The following is a 26,309-nucleotide window of genomic DNA, read 5'->3' on the forward strand; positions in this document are numbered from 1 at the left end:
TCTATTATAATACCTAAATTTTGGTTAATAGCTTGTTTTATCTTCACTAGTTATTGGCCGCAGGTGTTTTATTGAGTGACTGAGATTTGCAGCAGAATTACAACAATCAATGAAAAGTGACAGCTGCCTGAGACTCTGTGTGGTCTCAACTCACCTGATGCAGCTGTACGTTTGAGTTAAACCTCAACACTGCCATCATGTGTTTGTATGTGAGTACTGCAAGTACTGTAAAATTAAGAGTTTGGCATGGCACTGCCTGGCAGGCAAGAGTATATGGCAAACCTGACAATTTATACAGCATAACATAGATACACATGTATCTTATGCCCTCTGTAGACTGTACAGTAATATCTAGTCACAGCCTGCTGGCTGCCAGGCTTCCAGAGCAATCTGTTTTGTTTGTTTTGTATCACATCAATAGGAATCCAAAGGTTCCTCTGAACCTGATTTCTCAGTAATATAAACGACAATAAAATGGATTGTCAATGGGAAACCACCATTTAGAGATAATAAAATTATCAACAATTATTTTTTTCCCCCTAGCAACAAGCCACTTGTAAAAATGTACCCCAAAATAAAAATGGTCATTTACTCAGATTTATTTATTTATTTTTTTGTATTTTTATTTTTGTTTTATGACTATCTATCTTCTGTAGAACACAAAATATGTTTGGCAGAATGACCATATAATTAAAATGAATGGGGGTCTCAAAGTTTTACAAATTACCAGAGGCACTGTACAAGTAGACCCCGCAATAACCTTGTATGAGGAAAAGACTGAAATTTACATTTTTATGTGCTACAATCAACAGTTGCCATTTCGCAATAACAGAAAAAAATCTCATGTGCACTTACATACACATCAGGTTTAGAGACATTTGAACATGCATAGAATTTTCATCTTTATCATACACTAGCATATACCGCATATGTATAACTATAACTGGTAGTGCTAGCAATGCCAAGGTCATGGGTTTCATACTCACAGAACACACATATTGATAAAAAGTTGCTTTGGATAAAAGCAGTAAAAAAAAGCAGTAAAATTGAACACTAAAAACACTTCACCCACAGCTTTCACAAGTTTTACTTGCAAAGAGAGAGCAAGCAACACTGTTTTATTTCAATGACCTCCAAAATAATGTTTCTCTGTGTAGGGGTATTTTTTTTTTTTTTTTTTTTTTTTTTTTTTTTTTTAAGTAGGGTGAATCATTTTCACCCACCTGAGTACACTAACCTCACAAACTGAAGGTTTACACCAAAGCTACATTAGCCTTCTTTATGAGTGAAAACACATTTTTAACACACTTTAAGACAGAGATGCTGACAGTTCATCTGAGGTTATTTAGATATGGATATACACTAAGTATCCAAATACTGTTAGATGTATTTAGCACTTGCTGTTTTCTCCAGTACAACAGTATATTACTCTGGCCTGCGTTTGATAGCCTCATAAAATGTATCAGAGTGAGAACTGATTTTGGAAACAGAGGACAAACAACCTTCTCATTCTTCTAATCATTAAAGTAAACACAAAACTGCCCTTCTCAGTACTGAATACATTTCATGAGGTCGTTTGTGGTAATGGGGTTTTGCATGATCAAGTTGCTTGTTCTGTGCTAATGTCCACTAGATGATGCTATTGTTCAATAGATGGCAGTAGGCCCCATCTCTCCTGTGAATGAACAGGTAGAATCAGCAAGGAGACATGCTTTTTGTTCTGACCATTAAGGATCATGACTTCATCTTAATGAGATCAGAGTGAGATTTGACATGGTTACATTCACACAGCAGCAGAGTATGGTTATCAGTTTTATTTAGAGTGCAGTCTAAGTGCTAAATGTGATGTCTGCATTGTTTAAATGTGTTGTGATCACAACCGAAATGTGAGAGAGTTTGGTATTTGTTGTATTAATGGAACCAGTAAATTTTCATTTTTGGGTGAATTATTCCTTTTAATAATCCCCTAAAACAGAATCAGGAGAATATATTATAATTAAATTTTAGCTATAGAAATTTTGCATCAAAATATACGGCTACTTTTTAATGTGGCAAAATATGCTTTTAGTAACCAGGTTTTTTAGTTAGGGAATATACTAGCAGGGTCATGCTAACCAGCCAAACTTTATCCCCTTGGTTTATGCAGGCATTATTCAATCCACTCCTGTTTAAACTCTGACTATGTGAACTGTACAGCTGTGCATTTTTTGCTGCAGTCACAAGCTGCTGTTGAGTTTCTTCCCTTCTTGCCCCGCAGGCTTCTCAGTCTGCTATTTCTGTCCACAGCGCTCACATCCTCATTAATGATCTTACTCATATTCTCACACACTAACGCGGCCTCACATACAAGTTGCAAGAATGCATTCGCACAAGCAGACATGCACAGCACACATATACAAACACACATACCTGTTCAAATGCATGCAGGCTACCGTGTTTATCGAGCATTCAGTGCTAAACATTCATTAAAAATCTGATTGTGGCGCTTGCCTTCAGGGCTTCTGGTTTAAAGAGCATTTTTAATCAGTTCACACAATTTAAATGAACTTCAGCTGCAGAGCGCAGTGCTTCTGGCTACCTGCAGATGGCAGTAAAGTTCTAGAGTTTCCCAAATGGCCTCAGAACCTCTCCAAGGACACCGATTTACTATTCAAGAACCTGTACCATAATAAATGTGTCTGCTCGGCATGTCCAAGACCACAGTCACTGTCTTGTAGATGCTTTCCTACACCTGCACATGCACAAAGAATTCAGCCAACAACACATCAAATATTCATCTCTCTCAGTTTGCAAACACAACAAACTACAAAAGGCATTGTTTTCCACATCAACAAGCGCTGAACCTTTTTTTAAAGGGATGGTTCAACAAAAAAAAAATGATATTCATCATCACTGACTCACCCACAAGTCAGTCTTCATGAGGGTGAGTCAATGCTAACAGAATTTTTATTTTAACGTGAACTTCCCTAATCATAGTAGATTCCTCTTCACATAATCACAATTGTAATGCATCTATATGCAGCTCAGGTCAGAACTGCAGCTGTTGCATACAGATCAGTACGGATAGTAAATGCTTTGTGCGTGTGTGATTTTACAACAGAGATTCCTGAGAGCGTGTGCTCCACAGTGGCTGCTCGAGAGACCACTGCACACATAACATGCAACGCCATCTCACTTTCCCTCTGCCAGCACATAACTACTGCCCAAATCCCGCTAAATAATGCAGCCCGTCACCGCCAGCCCTGGATCTTGCAGCGTCACATCACCCTGAACACATCAACTCCTGTTATGTGTTCTGAGAAATTTCAGTGCTGTGATGTAGGCCTGTTATGCATTTATCCATGTGCTTCAAACCGACATTGACAGTGCTGAATAAGGGATGACTGAGGCCACCGGCTGGTTAAACTTGTCTTCCTATTTTATGCCAGCATTACCTTTCCCATGATAAATATGTCTAAAATGGCAGCATCATTGAGCTAGTGCTCAGCAGGGAACAGAATGGTCTGTGAGATGAAGCACTTCGGTTGCAGAAGAGGTTTTGAGAGCTGATGCTGTAGGGATGCGGTGTGTAATTTCCTTGTATGAGTGATGGGTGTGAGTAGACGCTTAAAGCTAAAGTTTGTATTTTTTTATGTTAAAATATTTTCTCCTATCCAAGGTTAATATACAGTGTTAACTATAAGTATTTCAGTTTCAGCTTATTTTTTTTTTAATACATTGATTTATATATGTGTGTGTGTGTATGTATATATATATATATATATATATATTTATATATATACATACATTGATATTAGTTTTAAAAAATACAAGTAAATTTAGGCATCACAACATAATGTTCATAATGAAAATGTTTTTTTTTTATTTAAGTGAGCTTAAGCTTAAGATGACAGCAAATGTAATCTAATAATGTAAAAACATGAGCATGAACTATTAAATATCGTATATTTGCTGATACATCCAACCTATATGATAAATGAAAAATATCAATAATCTGTAATATTGAAAACTGAAATGGTATTGATGTATAGTGCATCCATAGCTACTTCTGTTTTTAATGTAATATCTAATCTAATTAGTAATAATGTCTTAGATCTAAATTAATTATATTAAAATTAATTATGTCTATATTAATCTAAAATTAAAATTAATTATGTCTAAAATTAATTGTTTCATTTGTCTACTGAAAAACTCATGATCAAGTTGAATGCATTGCATTGTGGGATGTAGCACTCCCGCAGTGTGCTCTGTGGGATACTGCTTATGCAGCAGGTCATCTAAATAAACTATGCATACAGAAAATTTGCATATTTTGCACATTATACATACTGTATATATAGCAAAATAATAGGATACTCTTCCAAATATAGCCAATCATTGTTTCTGCAATTTCCCTTGTTGCCACGAGTGGCAGAGAAATTAATTCACCTTTTAAGGAGTATAAAAATGGCACTGTTATTTATTTAAGATGTTTTTCCAACCTTGCAAGCACCAGCTCACACATGCACACAGCGTTTGAACAGGGCAGAACATGACTGCAAATAGAGCCAAGCAGTCTCCTCTCCTCACATCCTTTGCCAATATGGCTCAACGCTGCTGTTGTGAGGGGACACAGAGCCAAAGCAATAGCATCCTGGCCTGTTCTATTTATGACAAGTCCCTCTGTATGCCACGATGAGTCAATAGGCACGAAGAGAAAGAGATCTTTAAACCTAGCCGAATGCCTCGCTGTCTCTCTAGGTGAGAATAAGACTGCTTTGCCTCCCCATTGAGTTAATGATGCTGTGCACATTCATCTCACAACCGATTACAATGATTACCGTTCGCATTTTCTGCGCTTCAGTGACCCAATTACACCCAGAGCCACGGAGATTAATTCTGTGAATAACATTGCCCGTGAACACTGACTCGACACGCTGACCCTTCCTGCTGATCTGAACTAATCAAACATTCATTCTGTGGTGGGAAATTAAAAAAAAAAAAATTTTAAAAAACCTTCTTGTAATTTGACTAATTACTGACAGAAAACTGGGTGTCTTAAACCTGAGTGAGAGGAAGCCAAGGCCACAAGAAGGCCTGTTAATTGAGGTTACCCCACACGGTTATGCATGTCCTCTAAATACCTGTCTGCCCACTTCTGGCTTTGGCCTTGACACTGTCTTTGAAAATAATTGGCTTTTCAGTTTGAAGCTGAATGAAAGCAACTCCCTATTTGAGCTGGACTTATTCTCTTTAAATGGTGCTATTTTTTTTTTAAATGGAAGTAAACCTTTAACCTTTAAATGGTTGAAAGTTAGAATCACTCCATGTTGAGATTTTCCAAGCTAGCCACAGCTCACTGACACATGGTGGGATTGTACTGTGCTGACAGTTATGTACTATATTGCATAGTACAGTATGTACTATTCCTCTGTATTCAAACTGTGTCACTATAAACCATTAGACCAAGGAGAAAGCACTGAAAAGCTATTACCCATATGTAACACATGAAACCTGTACTGACAAGATTATGCAAAAGTATTATGACCCAGTGGGGATTTTAAGTCAATGATTATGCTCGATTTTTTTTTTCAATTAGTCAGTCGAACTAAGCCCATGTGCAGCATTAGCCAATTATTTGTTGCTAATGGGACTTAAAAGGTTACTTTCAGTAGCTGTGCTTGCATGGAACCTAATAATCAGATTATTAGGGCAGTTCCAATATTTTTTTTTTTTTTAAGTCAATTGTGAAAGTCAGCTTCTAGCATGATAACTCACTTGAGGGGAGAGCATTTAGCGCTACAGAGGAAAATATATCTATTAAGTTGTCACATGAGATATCCGGGATCCAGGAAATTTGTGAAATTTATTTATTATTACTCCCGATAATATTGTTCACATGGGACCCAGAAATAGACAAAAACAGATCAGAATTAAATATTAAAAGGCAATTAAAATGGCAGCCATGAACAAGCAGAGCAAAAGATGGCATGTAACACTCAAGAGGCTGAAGAGAATTTCTTTCTGACAAGTGAACTCAATTCTCTACACCTGCTATGTTGGCCTGACCCACCTTCTGACACGGAAACATTCAGTCTCTTATGCCCTATCACACAACTTGATTTATCCAAGTAGAATGTGCATGAATCAACATCCTTTTTTTGCCATGGACCAACATTACTAGCGACTTATCACAGTCCTAACCCTATCTCTAACCCTAACCTACACTTGAAATAAAAGGGAAATTATTGGCTAATAAGGATGAACACTCAAGCTCCTAAATGCGATCCTAAGCCTAACCATAAAATCTGATTGGTTTTTATGGGAACGTTGATCCAAATACAGCAAACATGTTGACACATCCTACTGGGTAAATCACATTAAACTGGCACCCCCATTACATTTGCATTTATGTTTTAGCAGATGCTTTCCTTACCGCAGCGGCACACACAGTTAAATGAACCAGGAGCATTATTGGCAATTAGCATGACAGGTAACCGAAATTACACAGAGCTTGTAAACTCTGTTTAAACCTTCAGATGTGTTATCCACAAAGAAGCTGAAATCCACAGTGCCTCAGGATCAGATGGTGTACGCAGCAGAAAACTGCTGAACTTGCTGTGCCGGTCTTCACTGGACCAAAGGGTCCCACTGTTTAAAAAACCTTTTATATCACTCTGATCACAATCCCAGCAGCTATCTATATCTCCTACCTTTCTAATCAGTTTCTAGAAGAGGTAAAGGCTTATATTCTGGCAACCGCTCATTTAATATCCAAAGATCGTCCTCACAACTGGCCAATAGAGGCAGCATTGTTTTTTTTCCCTTTGAATTTTGTTCCTATCCATTTCTGCCAAGAGCTGCACCCAAACAATACCATAGCCAAGAAATACACTAGAATCCCTGATGTGCCCTTCTAAAGCCATCTCACATTTTACGAACATGGTGCAGTCACAAAGACTAACAGCATTTTTGGTTACAGTGTCTCAAAGAATTAGACCTACAGTATGAACAGTGCTGTCTGCATTGTAACATGCGGGGTAGCTTTTTGTGATGCATGATCAAAAGAGAAAAGTATAATACAATAGTTTCAATCAAGGAAAATCAGTTCACTCAGCAGCATCAGTCTTGGCAAGGCCTCTAGGCAGCTATTTTGGGCATGTAAGACCAACTCCCCACTTAACATTTCATGGTAGGGCCATTGTAAGCACGATATGAAGTTGAGGTATGGGCCCCAAATGGCTTTCTCAAACGGTTCCATGTCTGCCCTATATGAATTAGCCCCTGTCAGATTATATATGAGATTATTTGGGCCAGTTCATATAGGGCCAACATGGAACTCATGGACAAACATATTTGGGGCCGATACCTCAAACCCATGGTGTGCCAACATTGGCTATAGCATAAAATGCTGTCTCAGTCTTATCTATTTGTCAGGGGAAAATGATGAAAGTGCAAAAACACATTTAAATGGTATATTTTAAATCAGTAATAAGTCTGACATGAACTGTCCCAAAGCATATTTCAGGCTGGTCCCACCAATGCACATATGCACTCCTATGTGCAAGTTTTAGGTGTCTGTGGGAACCAGAGTTTCTAACAGTAATGCAGCAATGACTTTACCAATTGGCAATTGGCTCTTTAATTTAGAAGATGGGACTTGCATTACTAGAGCCACCCTTGAGCCACCATATTACATGTTGCAGGTTTTCCATTCACATAGTGCTTGTCAAAAGTTTGGAAACATTACGATATTTAAATGTTTTATTAAAGTCTTGTATGCTTACTAAGGCTCACTGAAGATCATGTAACACTGAAAACTGGAGTAATGATGCTGAGAATTCAGTTTTCACAGGAATGCATTTTAAAGTCTATTACAATAGAAAACTCCTGATTGAATGACCTGCCCAACTCAATCCGAGCAGCTGAGTCCTCAGCCATCTTCAAGAATCAGCTAAAAACACATCTCTTCCATCTTTATTTGACCCTTTAACTCTAGCATTCTCTATTCTAATTCTATTCTTTAAAAAAAAAAACTTTCTAATCTTTCTAATCTTTTTGTATTCTGTTTTCTTTTCATTTATTATACAATTAACAAAAGCAAAAAAGACCTCAAACACTAGCTTGCTCTATTGTTTTTCTGTTCTATGTGTTTTCTTTTTATTTATTATATTTTTTAAAAAGCCCTTGCTATGTGTACTGCGTTAAGCTAACTGGGACTTGTTATATAGCACTTGTATATCATTGCTCTTTTGTTGAATTTGATTGCTTCCATTGTCCTCATTTGTAAGTCGGATAAAAGCGTCTGCTAAATGACTAAATGTAAATGTAAATCAGTTATTTTAAATTGGTGCTTTGGTGAACATGAGCGACTTTAAAAATCGTAATGTTTCCTGTCTTGGTATACACAGCCTTTGATATTACTTATTAATTGTATATTTGGACATCATAACATGAGTTAAAGTTTGAAAAATAAAACAAAAACAAAGGATAGGCCAAGCTAGTAGCAGGCTAAAGGGTTACTAAGCAACTTAAAAACACAAAGGTTGAGAAGTGTTTAATTTCACAATCTACAACTGTGGTTATATATATATATATATATATATATATATATATATATATATATATATATATATATATATATATATATATATATATGTGTAACAGTTTAAAAGACATTCACGGTCATAATTACAGTTCAGGTGATACACGTCAAATAATTTTAAGGCTCTAAGTAGAGTATTCATTAAAAGTACTTTTAGCCAGTGGAATTGCTTTGGGACGCTTTAGGTAGACTTAACTCAACTGGCGAACCCCCCCTGAACTGAACTGAACTGAACTGAACTGATCAGATCTACCAATGACTATAATTCCACATTCATGTATAAGCATCATAACTTCAGTTTAAAATGTCATTATGACACATATATGTATACTTTGTTTACATGTACTGTATGTATACTGTACATGTATACTGTAGATGCATGTACAGTACTGTATACTGTATATTACAAATATCATTCGACTTTTGACCAATTGCTTTTGTTCTTCTTTTTTAAGTCACTTTGGATAAAGTGTCTGCTTAATGCATTAATGTAAACAAAAATGTAAACGTATACTGTCATATCAATGAAGCCTCGATGATCAGTAAAGTTGGCATCAAAGTATCCTCATAATACCATAAGACTGCTTTGAAGCTTTGGCTGCAGCAGGGTCACAGGTAAACAAAGTGTTCAAGTCTTTCTAGCCTACAGTATAGCACAGTAGAACAAACAAAGATATATTCTGTTTTTGTAAAACGTGTCTGGATAAGTGCATATGATTTTGAAAAAATGGGTCAGTGGCCTCTAGCATTCTATAGATGGAAAAAAAATGTTTACTCCAGGACATCAAACATGATGAAATCAAGTGTCATAAAGCTTGTGTGTCAATCCATGTCTCGCAGGAGTCATTTTTTCCTCAGACCGTGGGACTACAGTACATGTATTCACTCTCAAGCACTCAGAGTGTGAAAGACTACCCTTACGAAAAAGAAGTTTATTCAAGTGTGCTATTAGTATACTTCTTTTAAACTAAAAAAAGTATGCTTTTAGTTTACTTTTTATGTACTTCTCAGAAATAGGCTTTATGTACTCCTCAGAAATATACTTAAAATGACATTTTAGTATACTTGACTTATACTTGCAAAAAGTCTAAATATATTTGAGCTGTACTTGTGCTCCTAGAATCTGTGTTTTTATTGTTATATGGTGCTAGGACACATCTTCTGTACAGAATTTTTAAAAAAACACAAGTGAAGAAGAAAAAGAAACAACAGATATTAACAAATGTAATCTAACACGATCATCTGACATGAAACAGCATCAAAACTGTGACGTTATGGAATAAAATGTTGACCGATGAAGAGGTAATAATTATAGTCAAGCTTTGGGGTGTTGATCCACTCAAATCTAATTCATAGTCTTTTTTCAGCCTTTTGTTCAAAATGTTATTTCTTTGTTTTTTAAGAAACTTACCCACATTAAAGTGTTTAAAAAGTGTTAGAATAAAATGTTTTTGTTTGAAGCAGATACCCTGTTCTTTCTTTGGATGTTTTGTATGTTCAGATATTCATATAACAAAATATATACAAATTAAAACCTAAATAGGGACAAAGTAGTATACTTGAAGTATGATGTAAAGTTCACTTAAAGAAAACTTATGAGTATACTTGCAGTATAAAACTACTAAACTAGTAGTTCACTGATACTATACTTCAAAGTGTACAAAGTATTTAATTAGTAAACTATCAGTACACCTATAAGTTCACTTTTAGTATAATTGTAGTACAAACTACAAACAGAGGTAAACTAGTTGTGTACTCAAAGTTTGCTACTGTTATACTTAAAGAATACTTAAAAGTATACTTTTATATACTAGAAAGTTGGCCAATTTAGTCCCAAGGAGTATTGAAACAGTACACTTACAAGTATACCTCTTGAACACTGATATTTATATACTTGCTACATAAAGTATACTTAAAAATATACTTGAACTTTACTTTATTGTACTTAATAAAATAAACTTGAAGTATACTACTTTTTGGTAAGGGTAGTGACAGTTCAGGAACCAGCCATAAACTGCTACATTTTTCTGTGGTAAAGATAATAAAAGTGCTCGTAATAAACTAATTACTAATTAGATCACTGCTGTTTTAGAGCTAAATGTTGGCGAGAGGCTGGCACAGAAAGACCCTACTGGACCCTAGCAGACAAAATCACAAATTCTTTGAGTGCTCATTACAGCAACGCAAAAGAAATAGATGAATCCCACTAATTAAACCATCGTTGTTTATATGATGCTACTGTGAGAATGCAAATGGTCATTAAGAGATCGAAAGGTGTTAGGAAGTGAGGGTCATTGCAGATTTAGAGATGCCTCGGGTGTGAAACACGAGTGAACTTTCTTCCAGAGATTGCTTCTCCGCAGGATATGAATGTGAATGTAGACTGTATAATTTAATGAGGCGGCTGCTGTAATTACTTGAAAAGCTACGGACGTATAAATCACAACACATCCCCAGACCAGCGCCTTAATGGGAAATGTTCTTGAGGAGGAAAAAAGGATTCCACATTTAATGCAGTGTAGAGTAAACTTCTATAATTTCAAAATGAATAATGTGTCCAGAGCCAGTGGTTTCTACACAGATTTGTGTGTTTAGTTTGGCATTTAGAAACGTGTTTATTGCTACACATGGCTTCCTTTCCGATAAATAATTCCAGTTACATTTAGACTTGCATGTTCTGGCGGACAGAAAATGACAGTGACTAATGAGAACACGAGTGAAATATTTTAGGATGCTAGTTTTTCAGTTCTGGGCATAAAAAAAAGGATGTAAAGTGATCATTAAGATAAGATGAAGTGTAAAAGGCAGTCAAGAATGGTACTAAGTCGAGTGTGTGTCTCCATTCACTCCACTTGTCCTACTAATTTCATGGCTACTATAGGACTCTCGTGGTCCATGTCCCACCGATGGTGTTCGGTAATTGCATGTACAGCTCATTGATCCGTTTTATGATTGCACAAACTAAAGGAAGAAGGACAGTACAGGGAAAAATATGCAGGCAATGAGAGGGCTCTTTAATGTGATGAAGAGGATAGTTCACATAGTCATCAAAAAGTGACATAAACCAGTCCTATCCGGCATGGGAACTCATGCTACTCTAAGTTGGTCTTTTCTGCAGGGTTGTAAGCAGCAATTTCAGATTTCTCAAATGCCAGGCAAATACTCCTGTAGCTTTTCATTCTATTCAGTGTATTAGCAGTGCACTTAGGTGAAGAGCCATGGCCCATTACAATGAGATACTGGCTTTGCTTCCATAGCATGCTATCACATTGCTAATCCATTCAGAATAATGCAGGGAATGTGAAATGAGTCCTCCTTAAAGACAAATTTTCCTTTATTTATATGTAACACTTCATGGGATTTTTCCTCATTAAAAGATGTCTGTTTGCAGACCTTCTCAGAGTGTTCCATGTTTACTGGAAGCACTGGCGTGGCACATTTATTAAATACTGTATGTTAGTCTAATGACTAACCACAGTGAAACTTACATATGAATCTGTGAGAGGATTATAGGAAGTGTATGTATCTGTTAAATTTAAAGCAGAAAATAGTATGGATTTACTAAATATGTTTTTCAACATGTATGCATGAATTACTTTTCTGTAATAGGATTTTAAAGGGATAGTTCACCAGAAAATCTATTATCATTTACTCCCCTCATGGTGCGCAACAGCAAATGAGACATATCAATATTTTCTCCAAAGATGGAATGAATGGGCTTATTCTATGATATTTTAATGATCATTTTTTGTCATTCCAGTAGCCCCAGTGTCTGTTTATTTGTGTTGAATGGAAAAGAGCATTATAGACATTCTGCAAATATTCTGTGTGTTCCTCAGAAGAGAGGAAGTCTTACAGGTTTGTAATGATATGAGGCTGTATAATTGACATTTTCAGGTAAACTGTTCCTTTAACAATAACTAAAAACCATTTATAGTCCTTACACATGAAACTAGCATTTCAAGAGGACAAAGGCAGTAGAAACTTGTACGTCTGACTACATCTTCCTAACGTAGTTTGCAGCAGACACGCTAAAGAAATAAAGACAGACAGAGGATCTGTTCTGTCACTCATTTTTAATAAAGCTTTCCAGAGAGCTCGAGCCCCAACAAAGGTGTCAGCCCAACTGCAACCATCGATCCCCAGCAAGCCTAACGAGAAAAATGTGTACGTCAGGCTGCGAGGAGCTCTCTGTCTCTGTTCCCGTCAAACTCCACTTCTCCCTTCTCCTCTCCCACGGCTGCACAAGGCAGATTGCAGGAGAGAGGTGTGGAGAGCGAGAGGAGAATTCTGAAGGCATCTGAGTGGCCAGGGGGGCCTCCTCCTGCAGCAGACATATTCACCTCCCCCCAAGTCTGGCAGAGTGCTGACATATCTGTCCTTGCTTGCTACAAGCTCAGAATTAAGATGGCAGCTCATGCACGCTGCATGTGTTAGCGGCTGTTCTGCAAGAATTCTTTTGGGTTTTTCTCGTCCATCATGCAGCTTAATGGCTTGGATGCTGTTGTTCCTTAAATCTAATCTCTGCCTTTGTCTCTCTGTGTCAGTATTTTCTCTCCTCCACTGCTCTTCTTGCACCTCTGGATCGTAGTGAAGCCATATCGCTCAAAGAACATGGCAGTCAGCAGGAGACAAAGCCTTGAAGCTCAATCTCTGAGAAATGTCACATGCATCACAGTCGCCTCATTTATCAAATCAGAGGATCCCTATCATACTCGATTTCACTCTCTATCCCTCCTCCATGGGCGTTTCCTCTGGGAGACAAGAGATGACTCCTTAAAAAAATATTACATGCAAAAATAGCTGACCGTGCAAATATAAAATTATTACTAAATATAGATGATTAAAAACCCACTAACACTGTCCATCATTAACACCTATATGGGTGAAAAGGAAACCTCCATGACACAATGATAGGCTACTTACTCTGTAAATATTGGATAAAGCCCACCTATAATGTCCACAACTAGTCTAGAAATTAACTTAAATAGAAATGGATGGACTAAGTACAAAATAAACAACTCACCCACTCAGACATCAATAGTTTCACTCTTGCTCGAACTGGAATGAACTTGAAATTATGAGGCCGTTGTTAGTGAGCATTTATTTCACTTAACTTAAAGCTGCATCACCTTGGTTGCAACCTTTATGACACCTGCAAGTTTACAGAGGATTTGGTGACTAATTAAATGAAATGAAGGTGATTATAAAGTAAATAAAATGGTAGCTATGTTAAAAACAGATACCTGACATATTCTTGTTATTGTATTATTGTAGTTATTTTTTAAGCAGTATAAAATAAGTAATAATAATAATAATAATAAAATCATTAATAATTAGTTATTTAAAATAAATAATTCAGAATTAAAAATTCCATATACAATTTGACTATAGTCTAAATAGGTTGTATATTAATATAACAATAAAAAAGTAATATATAAAAAGTAAAAAAAAAGGATATTATATTCTAGAATTTACTGATTGTTGATAGTGTAAGCTGAATATTTAAAAAATGTACAACTAATGACTTAAAAACTAACAAGAAATTGTACTGAATAATAGGAAAAATATTTGTTAGACTGATTTGACTGTTAGATAAGCACAAGGATGAAGTGATATTCTAAACAACATATTTGAAATTACATCGCAATAGTGAGTCTGTGTAGCCAGTGAGACTAAACATTAAGTTCTGAAGTGTGATTTGATGTTCAAATCGGATGGCAGAATTCTACATTGTCTCCTTTAATTTTGCACATGTCAGAAATCCCAACATGTTGAGAGTTTACAAATGTGTTATTTTTTTTTTTTTTTTTTTTTTTAAACTTCCTTATTTTTCAACATGGAAGCTATTTTCTGTGAATGTGCAAGACGTCCTGCTTCATTAGCCATCAACCACCTAGTAACTTGAAGAATAACAAAGTGCAGTAAACTCTACTCTACTAGAACTATATGCGCTCCAAAAGAGTGTCTTTATGATTACAATAATTAATTTAAATAATATGGTAACAAATACCATTTTGTATTTCAATCAGCATAATGGACTATGTTTGTACGGCTTAAATAACTGGAAGCAAATGACACTGGAAGCCTTGAACATTCAAGATACAAATAGCTGTGATGCTCTTACATTAAAAATAAGATACAATAACACGTTTCTGTTACTCAAGCAGACTCCGGCTGAAGGCTGTAGATGTTCCACTTGTGAATTACTATTTAAGAACATATGCGTTGAATATGAATTATGAATAAAAACTGAGAAAAAACAAAACAAAATGTTAGATCTGCTTTAGTGTCCTTTGCAGAATGCTTAAACACACTTTCTGGAGTCTCTTAGTAGATTTATACACGTTCATGTTATAAATAAAAGACAAAAAGACTTGTTCTGGTCTACAGCATTGCGACTATGTTTTTACAAATCGGTTAAGAGAATGATTCAAATGACTCATTCACACATAAGTGACATGAACAAATCATTTTGGTGAACGAATTCAAATTGATCTGCTTTAAGCCAGACAAATGCAAATACAGAAATGATAATTTTGTCATTGAAACAGAAAGAGTTTGAAACAGAATACACCCCTGGTTTAAGGTAAATCTATGCCTTTTACACAGAAACAAGTCCATCACACATCACTGTTGTTGGTTCCTTCTCAGTACAGTGTTTCCTACTGTAAAAAGACACATTCTCATTCTATTGTTGAGCCATTGTGTTGCATGTATTGATTTAATGATGTGATTCTAATTAAACTCAAACTGTAAGGAGTGCCAGTGCTATTCAGCAAGAGAAAATCAAAGTTACAGAGTGATAGAGGTCTAATTATTGCTCTGTTCTTAATAAGGATGTTTAAGATAATAACCCCAGAGGCACATTCTTTCCAACTTCTGCCATTATTTCTCTCTCTCTCTCTCTCTCTCTCTCTCTCTCTCTGTTCACTCACATTTATTTTTTTCTAGAATGCCTTCAGCAGCATTATGGATTCAGCACGTCTACACACTCTTCCTCTGCTCAACACTGAATTAACTGATTTGTCTTGAATTCCTACATTGTGTGTAAAACAGAATGATATAAAATGTGCAGGAGAGGAAAGCAGCAGCAGAAATGAGTGATTGTGTTATGGTTTAAGGAACAGTTTGCTAAAATGGTTTAACAGACTTCTAAAATATATCAAGGTTATTCACTTGAACTTTTTATATTATAACATTTACACTATGGCAAGAAAATCTCCAGCTAAAGTCAGTCTTTGCTCAGTGATTGAGAGTTCAAATTAGTTTCTTAAATGTTGATATTATCATACTGATTTCTGTCATACTATCAAACAGGACTGAAGTGGGACAAACCATGTAATACCACAGAAAATCACAGAATCCATTTAATCCATTGCTAATATTGCTTAAAGGGATAGTTTACCCAAAAATGAAAATGTTTATCTGCTTACCCCCAGGGCATCCAAGATGTAGGTGACTTTGTTTCTAAAGTAGAACACAAAATATGTTTTTTTCTTACTTCGGCCGTTGCAGTCTCTCAGTCTACAATGCTTGTCAATGGTCACAGAATCTATGAGAGAAAAAAAAAACATGCACAGAAAAATCCAAATTAAACCCTGCGGCTCGTGGCGATACACTGATGTGTAAAGACACAAAATGATCGGTCTGTGCAAGAACCTGAACAGTATTTATATAGTTTTTTTACCTCTGATTCACGCAATGTCCGAATGGCGGATCGCAGACCTATAAGTGCATTACCGCCACCAGGAATGTCAATGGTCCATTTGAGAGCTAGGTGGCGGTAATGCACTTATAAGTCTGCGATCTGCCATAAAGTCAAAAGAAGAAGATGATGCAGGCTGCTGTGAAGCGCGTTCACAAGAGTTTTAACAGTTTTGACATTGCGTGAATCAGAGGTAAAAAACGATATAAATACTGTTTAGTTTCTTGCACAGACCCATCGTTTTGTGTCTTTACACATCAATGTATCGTCACAAGCCGCAAGGTTTAATTTGGATTTTTCTGTGCATGTTTTTTTCTCACTCATAGATTCTGTGACCATTGACAAGCATTGTAGACTGAGAGACTGCAACAGCTGAAGTTAAAAATCATAATTTGTGTTCTACTGAACAAACAAAGTCACCAACTTCTTGGATGCCCTGGGGGTAAGCAGATAAACATCAAATTTAAATTTTTGGGTGAACTGTCCCTTTAAAGTGATGTCAATTCCTGGAGGATGATGTCATTAAGGACATGTCTTGTTATTTAAAGGTATTTTACAAAAGACTAACACTATAAAAATAATATTGGCAGTGTTGCCGCCACGAGCGGGCCTGAGGGCACTTCAGTCCCTGTACCCCCCTGTACCTCTCCCCTCCACCTTACCAATTTCAAGTCCCCTCCAGAAACACAAATGCACCCCCGCCCCCAGGCTGTATGACATATTCTATGGATATTGGGGAAACTTAATGACTCAAATTCAATTTAAAATTCACCCAAATATTCCATTTCTGTTACAGATTTATATATCAGTAAATTATACAGCTCTAAGACACAGCCGTTCATAAGTCTGACTGCTTGTGGGAAGAAACTGTTCTTGAGTCTGGACGTTCTGGACTGAATACTTATTGTTCTATTTTAGGCCGCTGTCTGTTAGTTGGTATCTCTTAGTTTGCATTGCATGATGCATTTGGAATTAATATGGTTTAATTTTTATGTCTGGTTGGTTTACTCATTTCCCTGTGTGTGCACATTTTGTGCTTTGTGGAGCTTTGGCAGGAAAGTGTCTGTTAAGAACATAAATAATGAAACATGTTTCCCAGAATGACTTTGTTCAAAACTTTGTTCAGAAAAGGTAAAAATACATATATATATATATTTTTAAACAGAAATTATATCTATGGATCACACTTCTTCAGGTACTCTACTATTTATTAATTTGTTATTGTTTAAACTTGCATTACAACCTTAAATGCATGATATAAATGCATGATAAAAAGTTTTTGATGTAAAGTTTTGATGTAAAAAATTTTTTTTTTCATTTTTTGATTTAATAATTCATGTATCAGAAGTTTCAATAACCAGTACATTAGCATTTAGATGGCCTCTCCAGTTTTGATTTCATAGGGTCTTTAAAGTTACTTATTATATTGCCATTTTATTAAAAATATATCTGAACAGAAATACTGGAAGATTTTTTGGGGGGTTGGAGGTAACAGAAATATTCAGATGAGGATGGGTGGGTGTCATTACTTAATTTATTTTCCAAAAGAGCATAAAAAGAAGGATGTGCAACTGAAAAGAAGGTTATGCAATCTCAACGGTCCAGTTAATTTGATAAAAGTATCATCTCTTTCATGAAATGAAGGAAATCCTCTCTTTTTTATATTAATAAGTATTCTTTCCAGACTGAAGGACAAACATTTCTAAAGAATATAAAGAAGAATATTTTCACTCTGAACTGAACTTCCACATCTTAAAGGCTATAAACAAATGAATAAAGGCAGTGCAGTTCATATATGCTGCAAATTCTCTGCATACCTATAAGAGAATGAGTTTGGGGCCCCTTGAATAAATTTCGATGTGGGCCCCCACTGCACTCTACTCAAATCAATATAAGGTATGGGAATGGAGGCCAACATCTGTTTTTTTTTTAATGAAATCACAAAACAGAAAATAAATGCCTACATATATACAATACATATATACGCACATACAAATAATGGTTCCTTGATAGCACACATACATCACAGAGACATCAATTTGATGTCTGCGTTTACATCTGACTTTAATTTGAGAAATAACTCTTTGTTATTGTCCTCTTCATTATTGACAAACTGTTTTCCTGTTTGTAAGCTCCTTTGTCAAAATCTATATGGTATAAAGCGCTATATAAATAAAGGTGACTTGACGACATCTGCATGATGTATTTTTTATAGTGTTTGCTCATCTGCAATACATCTCTAAGACGTTTCCTATCAGATGTTATATAGACATTTAGAAGACGTCTTTAAGATGTTAATGATTTAGAATGTATGTAAAACTGCTTTTTAAAAGATGTTTATCTGATGTTTGTACACAACAGATGACATGCTCTTCAAAACATCTTCTAGATATACATGCCTTTTATTGGACAACAGTAAAGCAAAATAAATGTTGCTTTCCATAATTAATTTAATGTGTTACTTGCTGTCACTTTGTAATTTATTGTAAAATTTACTAGCAACTTCTGAGTAAAAATTGTTTCTACATTACTTTTTTTAAGTGAAGACGGAATCAGGTGGAAATGTTTTACAGTGTGGACATGTCAAGCTTTTTTCCTGCTGCTACTCACATGTGCTGGCATCAGCATACTTGCTTCTCAAACATGTAACGTCTGTGCACTTCATGCTCGATGTCAGTCCCAAGAGTAACTATCAGAGTGAGCAGGTTGTGCTGCTTTGTGGAAACAGGAGATGGTTGTTATCTCTGAGAATATCAAATGAGGACTGACAGTACTTCTCTTTCTTGGTACAGGGCCAGGCTCAGGTGTAGCCACTGCTGTGTAGCTTATTCCACTTCTGAGTCTGGCCACCACAGAGAGACGGGGAAAGGGAGGAACATTTCTCCATCAATGCCCCATCTAAGAATTTGCCACGTATCTCTTTGGCTGTCTGTCTTGCAGCAGAACAAACATGTTGATAAAAAATAGTCTCCTCTCTCTATTTCTCCCTCCATGGCATTTGCATCTCTTGCCTTCAAATCTCTCTCTCTCTCTCTCTCTCTCTCTCTCTCTCTGACAGGTTATCTTTCTGCAGGAGATGCTGCACTGTCACACCTGAGGGTGTTGAGAGGGAAAATATGCTCTGAAAAACAACAAACAGGGGCAGGGGAGATAACAAAAGAGATAAATCAAGAAAGAAAAGACAGGGGAGTGGATTTCTAGTATAAAGAAAATGACAAATAAAATCTATTTAGTATCTCAATTGTTTCTCCCACAGACCAAAGGTCCTTTTTCGTTAAGCATAAGCACAATGCATTTCTGTGTAGATCGTTTATAAATCCATTCTCACGTAAAATTTCCCATTGAATTGACACATTTAAGTATGAATGGTTTTATGCAAGATTTACATAAAAAATCTCAACAATACTGAATACTTTGCTCAGGTTTAAAACTAATATTTCTCTAAAATTCTTCCCATACCAAATTATCTGAACTATGATATTCACAATAAAATTTTAATTCAGTCATCATTTACTCTTTCTTGCTTGGAAGACAGTGAATGTGATTCAGTGAACATTGAATTACTATAATAATAATCAGAAATGACACATTTTTTAATCACATGTGACAGTAAAAACATTCACTCTACGTTACTCAAGGTTTCCATTTCAAATAAATGCTGTTCTTTTGAACTTTATATTCATCAAAGAATCCTGTAAAAAATATTTCAGTTTCCACAAAAATGTTAAGCAGCACTGTTTTTTTTTTTTACATTTATATTAATAAGAAATGTTTCTCGAGCAGCAATAATTAGAATATTCAGAATGATTTCTGAAGGATCATGTGACACCGAAGACTGGAGTAAAGATGATAAATATTCAGCTTTGCATCACAGGAATAAATTACATTTTAAATATATTGAAAGAGAAAACAGTTATTTCTAAAATTTTAATAATATTTTACAATATTGCTTTTTACTGTATTTTTGTTCAAATAAATGCAGCTTTGGTGAGTGCAAGACTTTATTAAAAATCTTACCGTCTCCAAACATCTTCGGTTCACACACAAAAATTACCATCCACTCCATGAATTTTAGACCAGATCTATTGAGTCACATAAACATTGTGAAAACTTCTGATTCAGATGACCAGATATCAGAAAAGTATCGGATTTGAAAGTGGCCCAAATCAGATGTGAAAGACGCATTCACCAAGATCCATGTGCCCGATATTAGTGAAAACAAACAAAAGCAGAACTGGCTGACAGTGTAAATGTGACCTTTCCATAAGAATTCACTCATGATTAGCTTTGCACTCTTGCAGCGTGTCACATTTGCTATCGATGGGCTTGATATATTACATTTGAATTCATTGTGAACAGATGGCCACATTAATTTGTAGTACGAAACATAATGTAGACTGACACAAATGAGACACCATAGAGACAGTAGGTTTAAAACACGTCATATATTTAGTACTGCCATGCCTTGTTGCTAAGAATTTAGAGAGCAAATTATAGTGTGCATTGTTCTGTTACCAAATTGAAAAGCAGATTGATTTATTTTAAGACGAGACTGTTGCATAGATACCACTGCTACAGAAAATCGTAAATTCTTTAAATAAGTATGTATATGGTTCACATATATGTGAAGAATGTCGCCAGGTGACATGCACTGAGCACATTCCCAGCATAAAGAGTTTAATATCACACGGCTTGAGGCTCTGTGTGCAACTGCCATATTTATATTCCAATCTTCCACGCTGAAAACCCACATCACAGAGCTCATAAAAGATTCATTCGATGGTGGAAAGCAAGGTCGCACAGGAAACCGGTCAGAAGGTAGTTACTACAACACACCAACATCAGGCAAAGGCAAACCGGCCAAGCAAGATTCCACCAGCTGGCAGCCCCACTGTCCCATTATTATGATAACCTCCTGCCCTGTCACATGCCCGGAGACTTTTGACTGGCCGCAGCTGACCCTGCCCTCTCTCGCTCTGTGTTGCCTAGTTAGGGTGCATTTGTGTATGTGTTTTATTAGGTCACGATGTGTGGTGGCACTAGTGTGTGCGGCTGCGTACAGTATTAGTAGGGCAGAGCAAGGGAGGATGGGCCTCTCACGGGCTGCCCTCGCGACTGTCAGAAAAATGTCACATTCGCTTAGAGTAAAAGCCACAGAGCTGAGGAAACCCGGCAGACCTGATACCGCATGCCTGATATTCACGCCACCAAGCAGACAGAGCCATAGCCCAACACAAAGAGATAGAAAGAGAGGCAGAAATGAAGACATGCTGCTTGAACAGGATGCTCTGTTAATCTGTCGCTTGGGTGATGGAATAGATTCAGCAGAACTAAAAGAAGAATTTCATGTACCAGCTGTACTAAATGTAATTTAATAATGTCAACCTGACCATGCTGTGTTTTCACACAGGGTGAAATCGCACAGACTCCCTTGGCTTTTTATTTTGGCCATTAAAAGAAGGGAATTCACAGATATTTTGGGTCGGATTGAGTTGTAGCACTTTAATGTTACAGCCTTCTGCAGCAGAGAAGAGCCTGGGGGACTTGCCTAGGGATCAAAATGGAAACAGACCCTTTACTCAAGCTGTCATCTATGGACACGTGGTTAGGTGCTCCATTAGTCCTTAGGAAAGTCAAACATGCACATCTGCACATTTGAAACAGCACCTAGAGGCCTATAAACGCTCAGTCAAGACACCTGGCCTGGTCAACTTAGGCCATTGTTCCCCTGAGCCATGCTGCAGTGTAGTGTCACACCAGGACAAACATGCTTTCAGGTAGAAACATTAGCGAATTAGGAAAATTTTTCCTGTTCAGTCCTTATGCTGGGTCTGAACCAGCACCTGGAGGGTGACGGTTCACAAATTTAGCCAAACACGCTGCTGCAATGCCGTTACACCTGTAAAAGAAACATCAAGCAGTTGTTCAAGTGTTCATAAAAACCTCACCAACTGCTTCTGAGTGCCTTTTGTATTTCACTTTTCATTGAGGTTTGCCACTGCTTACCTCAGAAGGTACAATCACATACAAATGGAAACAAACATAGAGAGGAAAAACTCAGTCATTACCAATAATTAGTAAAACAGAAATACTGAATCCATTAGTTAAATGGTTGCCTCAGACTGTTCACAGGCCATCTGATGATTAATGTACACAAAATGACAAGAGTCATTCTGGGAAGTTTTAATCTGATTAGCTAGCTTAATGTATTTCTCAAGTGTTTTTATTTGCCCACCAGCAAACAAACTTGTGTTGTACACTTGTGTTGTATCATTTAATGTCCATTGTATTAAATCTAGATATTAAAACATTTTATTTTTTTATTTATTTTTGGGGAACACCTTGAAGCAAAAGCACTCTTAAAAATAAGGGTTTTGAAGTGATGCCACAGAAGAACGATTTGGGTTCCTAAAATGACATTTCAGTGCTAAAAGAATCCCAAGACCCAACTAATCTCTGCAATTCTCCAGCTGTGATCCTTGGAGAGTCTTTGGCCATTCAAACTCTCCTCCTTTTGTCTCTGCATAACCAAAACGTTTCCTAGTCAGTGGGTGTTTTTAAATGATCAGTTTTAGCCAATTTGCTAAAATAACAAAGACTCACCCCTAAACCTAGTGCCCAGTGGGTTAAAGCAAATCAAGTAAAGCAATTGAAAAACACTGATCCGTTTGAAAACATCCACTAGGGTTCTGCAGAAATGTTTGTGCAGAAAGCTGCAATGTAAATTTGTAGGCCAACCTGGAGGCCAAATCTCCAATAAGCTGCCCTGTGAATGTTAAATGGGTTTAAAAAATGTCTGTGGTACTTTTGTAGCAACTTGTTAGCAACTTACATTTTTAACCCTCATGTTGTGTTTCAGTCATACTGACCCAGAGAGTATTTTCGTTTTCACTGAAATGCTACTTGATGATATCATACTGGTCTTAAAGTTACTGACTTTGCTCACATAGGGATTTTCCCTACTTTGTTACACTTGTGTTGTTCATGGTCAAAAATAACCAGCCTACAAAAAATTACTTATAAATCTCCCATTATGCTATCTTATTACCAAATATAGGATTTAATCTTTTTATCAACTTGTGTTATTTCAATTATCACAGATTTTGTTTTTTCTTTTTGGAACTGACTGATAGTAGGCCTTATTGATCTGAGCTTATGCACCTATTTTTAAACGAACACTGACCAAATTATTCACAGCACAAGGGTTAAAGCACACAATGGTTTCAATATTCGCACTTGAAGTGCTGTGTGTAATTTATATTGTATAACAAAATGTTAAAGTAGGTACTATTAACAACGGACCTTACTTTACTCATAAATCCAACACCACAATGCTTAAAATGCTAACATTTTGTAGGTTTTTGTTATTTTTCTTGACAACTACAGTACAATCTAAACAGCACTGTGCTGGTAGTCAAGGCCTGTGTGTTTGTGAGGACCCACAGAAGTGTCAACACACATTGTGAGCCTGCTCTTATGTGGATAAATAAATAAATATTGATACCAGCAGGTATTCGCAAAACTGTCATCCCAGGGACGAAACCTAGAATCTAATCTCACACTTCTCTTGTTCCTCTTTCCTGCAGATAACACACAAACACCACCACAGTCGCACAGCAGTAGCATCTCTGTTCACACTGGACATGTGGAATAGCACAAACACACACACACATGCATACATGTATTCTGCCCACATTCGAGCCCTCCGCTGTGCCACACACAATACAGGATCATCAGTGGGTCCTAATCAGCCACATCTCACAGTGTAGGCTGTGCTATTCAATTGCCTCATCTAGCCATGCATCCACACATGCACCCTGATTGTAATGCATTACAATTGAATGTTAATGGGAACACTTGAAGGTGGGCGAAGGGAGGAGGGCTTATTCATTTCCAATCGCTTGTTAGTGAGGCTCATACGCTGCCTGTGACATTATTATGATGTCAACTATAGTATCATTGTGAGCAGACGCCCCCGCATGTGTCGGATGTGAAAATATTAACATTATTTTCTGTGTCCACCTGCCAGTGTGATGTTGCATGGCTCAGATGTGCACTGCCCTCACATACATATGCAAAAGCACACACACACACTCATGGGATGAAAGGAAGGTCATGTTGCATAAGTTAGTAGTTTCTTTTATTAATATTCTAAAGTGGAATGAGGTGATCAGTTTCTGAAATGAAAATCTGAGAAATTTCATGTCAGTGGTAAGATTTGTAGGTGATTCCATTTGTAGGTGTATTTTGACATAAATTAAGTAAATTAAGTATTATAAATAGCTATGATTTATCATACTTCTCTAAATGGCATTCATTACTGCACCCTCGTTCCCCATCAGTGCATAAGTACTGACAGTTACTACACTGATTGGCTATGTAAAGGCCCAGAAACACCAAACCGGCACTGGTGGCGACAAAAGTTAACTGTGGTGTTGCCTCAGATCGCATCGCCTACATTAAACACAACCAAAAGACTGAATGCAATGGCCAGGTAACATGTACATTATGCACCTGAGTAAAAGTAAAGAAATCTCTCCATACCAGCAGGTGGCAGTAATCTATATCTGTCATTTAAGTAGGGAAACTGGAAGGGCTAGGACTTTAGATATACAAACCATAAACTACGTCACACTTCTTCATGATTTTCACATCAATCATGATTAACTCTCTTCATTTCAAATGTCGTTATGAAAATATTTGCTATTAGAATGCTCAGATGAGATAATGTAAATTGAGAAGATCCTTCTCTGTGGGCTATCTAGATTTTGTCATGTGTGTTTTACTTCTCGTGCACTGGTTCAATGAGCTAAACAGCCAATCTAAACATATCTTGCTAACCAGTGGGCTCCTCTTCCTTTTCAAAATGCTCAATTGGCTGGAAAGCTGCTGATGGTGGTCAAACTAAAGCCAATAATGCTGAACCCACCTCAAAAACTAGGCCGAAAGATGCTCAACTACGACCTGATATTGGCTGACTGCCAGCTTGGTGTCACAGCCTTCTTTATTTCATGGTTCTAATGAAGTAAACTACAAAGAAACGGACACTTGCAAGTAATAAGTATGAGGCTTTTTTCAAAATTTATGTATTAAGTTCTGTCCTCTCTGTACCCCTGTTAGACCAGCAAGTTGACTAGGCACTAGCAGCCTTGTTGTTACTTTTTAATTGTCTTCTGTTCAATGAGTTTCTCATTTTTTTCTGAAACTGAAATTACACACTGTATGTTTTAAAAAACAAGCTTGTGCAAAATCTAGCACAGGGATGGCCAACTTCATTCCTGGAGGGCCACTGTCCTGCAGAGGTTATCTCTATCTATCTCTAATCAAATACACCAGAAAAATCTAACCAAAGTCTTCAGGATTGCTTGAAAAATACAGGCAGGTATATTAGATTAGAGATGAAACTAAACTCGAAACAAAATTAAAATTTTGTGTTGTTTCAGTTTGTGGACTATTTTGGACTGGCTGTAAAAACCAGGGATGTTTCCAGGGACTGTCCACCAAAAAGGACTAGGACTATACCCAGAAAATAGGGAACATCTGGTCAACCTATGATCGAGGACAAAGGACAAATGTAGCCAGGATTACAACCCTAATCTTCTGAAACACTCACTGAATGACCACAGAGAGTAACGACATATTAACAACTCATCCAAAGGACAGCGCCTTTAATAGTATATCGCCCCCAACATTATTGTGGACCATTAAGGCTCAGGTATACTTAATTTTCCATGTTTCATCTTGCACACTGTTGAGCGTGCAAGTCTTTCAAAGTATAGCCTTTGATCATGAGGATGGATGGATGCATAAACAGCCACACTATCTAGTGGGCTGTTCTTTTCAAGTGCTCAAATCACACACACATGTGATGTTGTCCATGCACAAGTCTGCACAGACACAAACACTGGCCTTCATGTGAACAGCATGCACGGATATCTGTGGACTGGTTTGATGATGAAAATAAGATCACAGACCATCCACGAGCTGGAGCAGAACACTGACAAGGGATGTATACTT

At 36.7% G+C, this 26,309-nt stretch overlaps 1 protein-coding gene across 1 annotated transcript in view; it reads right to left on the minus strand.

Moving 5' to 3' along the window:
• Positions 1-26,309, minus strand: part of LOC109087189 (noelin-2-like) — a 61,610-nt gene that overhangs the window by 29,961 nt on the left and 5,340 nt on the right. The window lies entirely within an intron of this gene.

Source organism: Cyprinus carpio, chromosome A3 (assembly GCF_018340385.1).
Source record: "Cyprinus carpio isolate SPL01 chromosome A3, ASM1834038v1, whole genome shotgun sequence".
In the NCBI taxonomy this organism is placed as follows: Eukaryota; Metazoa; Chordata; class Actinopteri; order Cypriniformes; family Cyprinidae; genus Cyprinus; species Cyprinus carpio.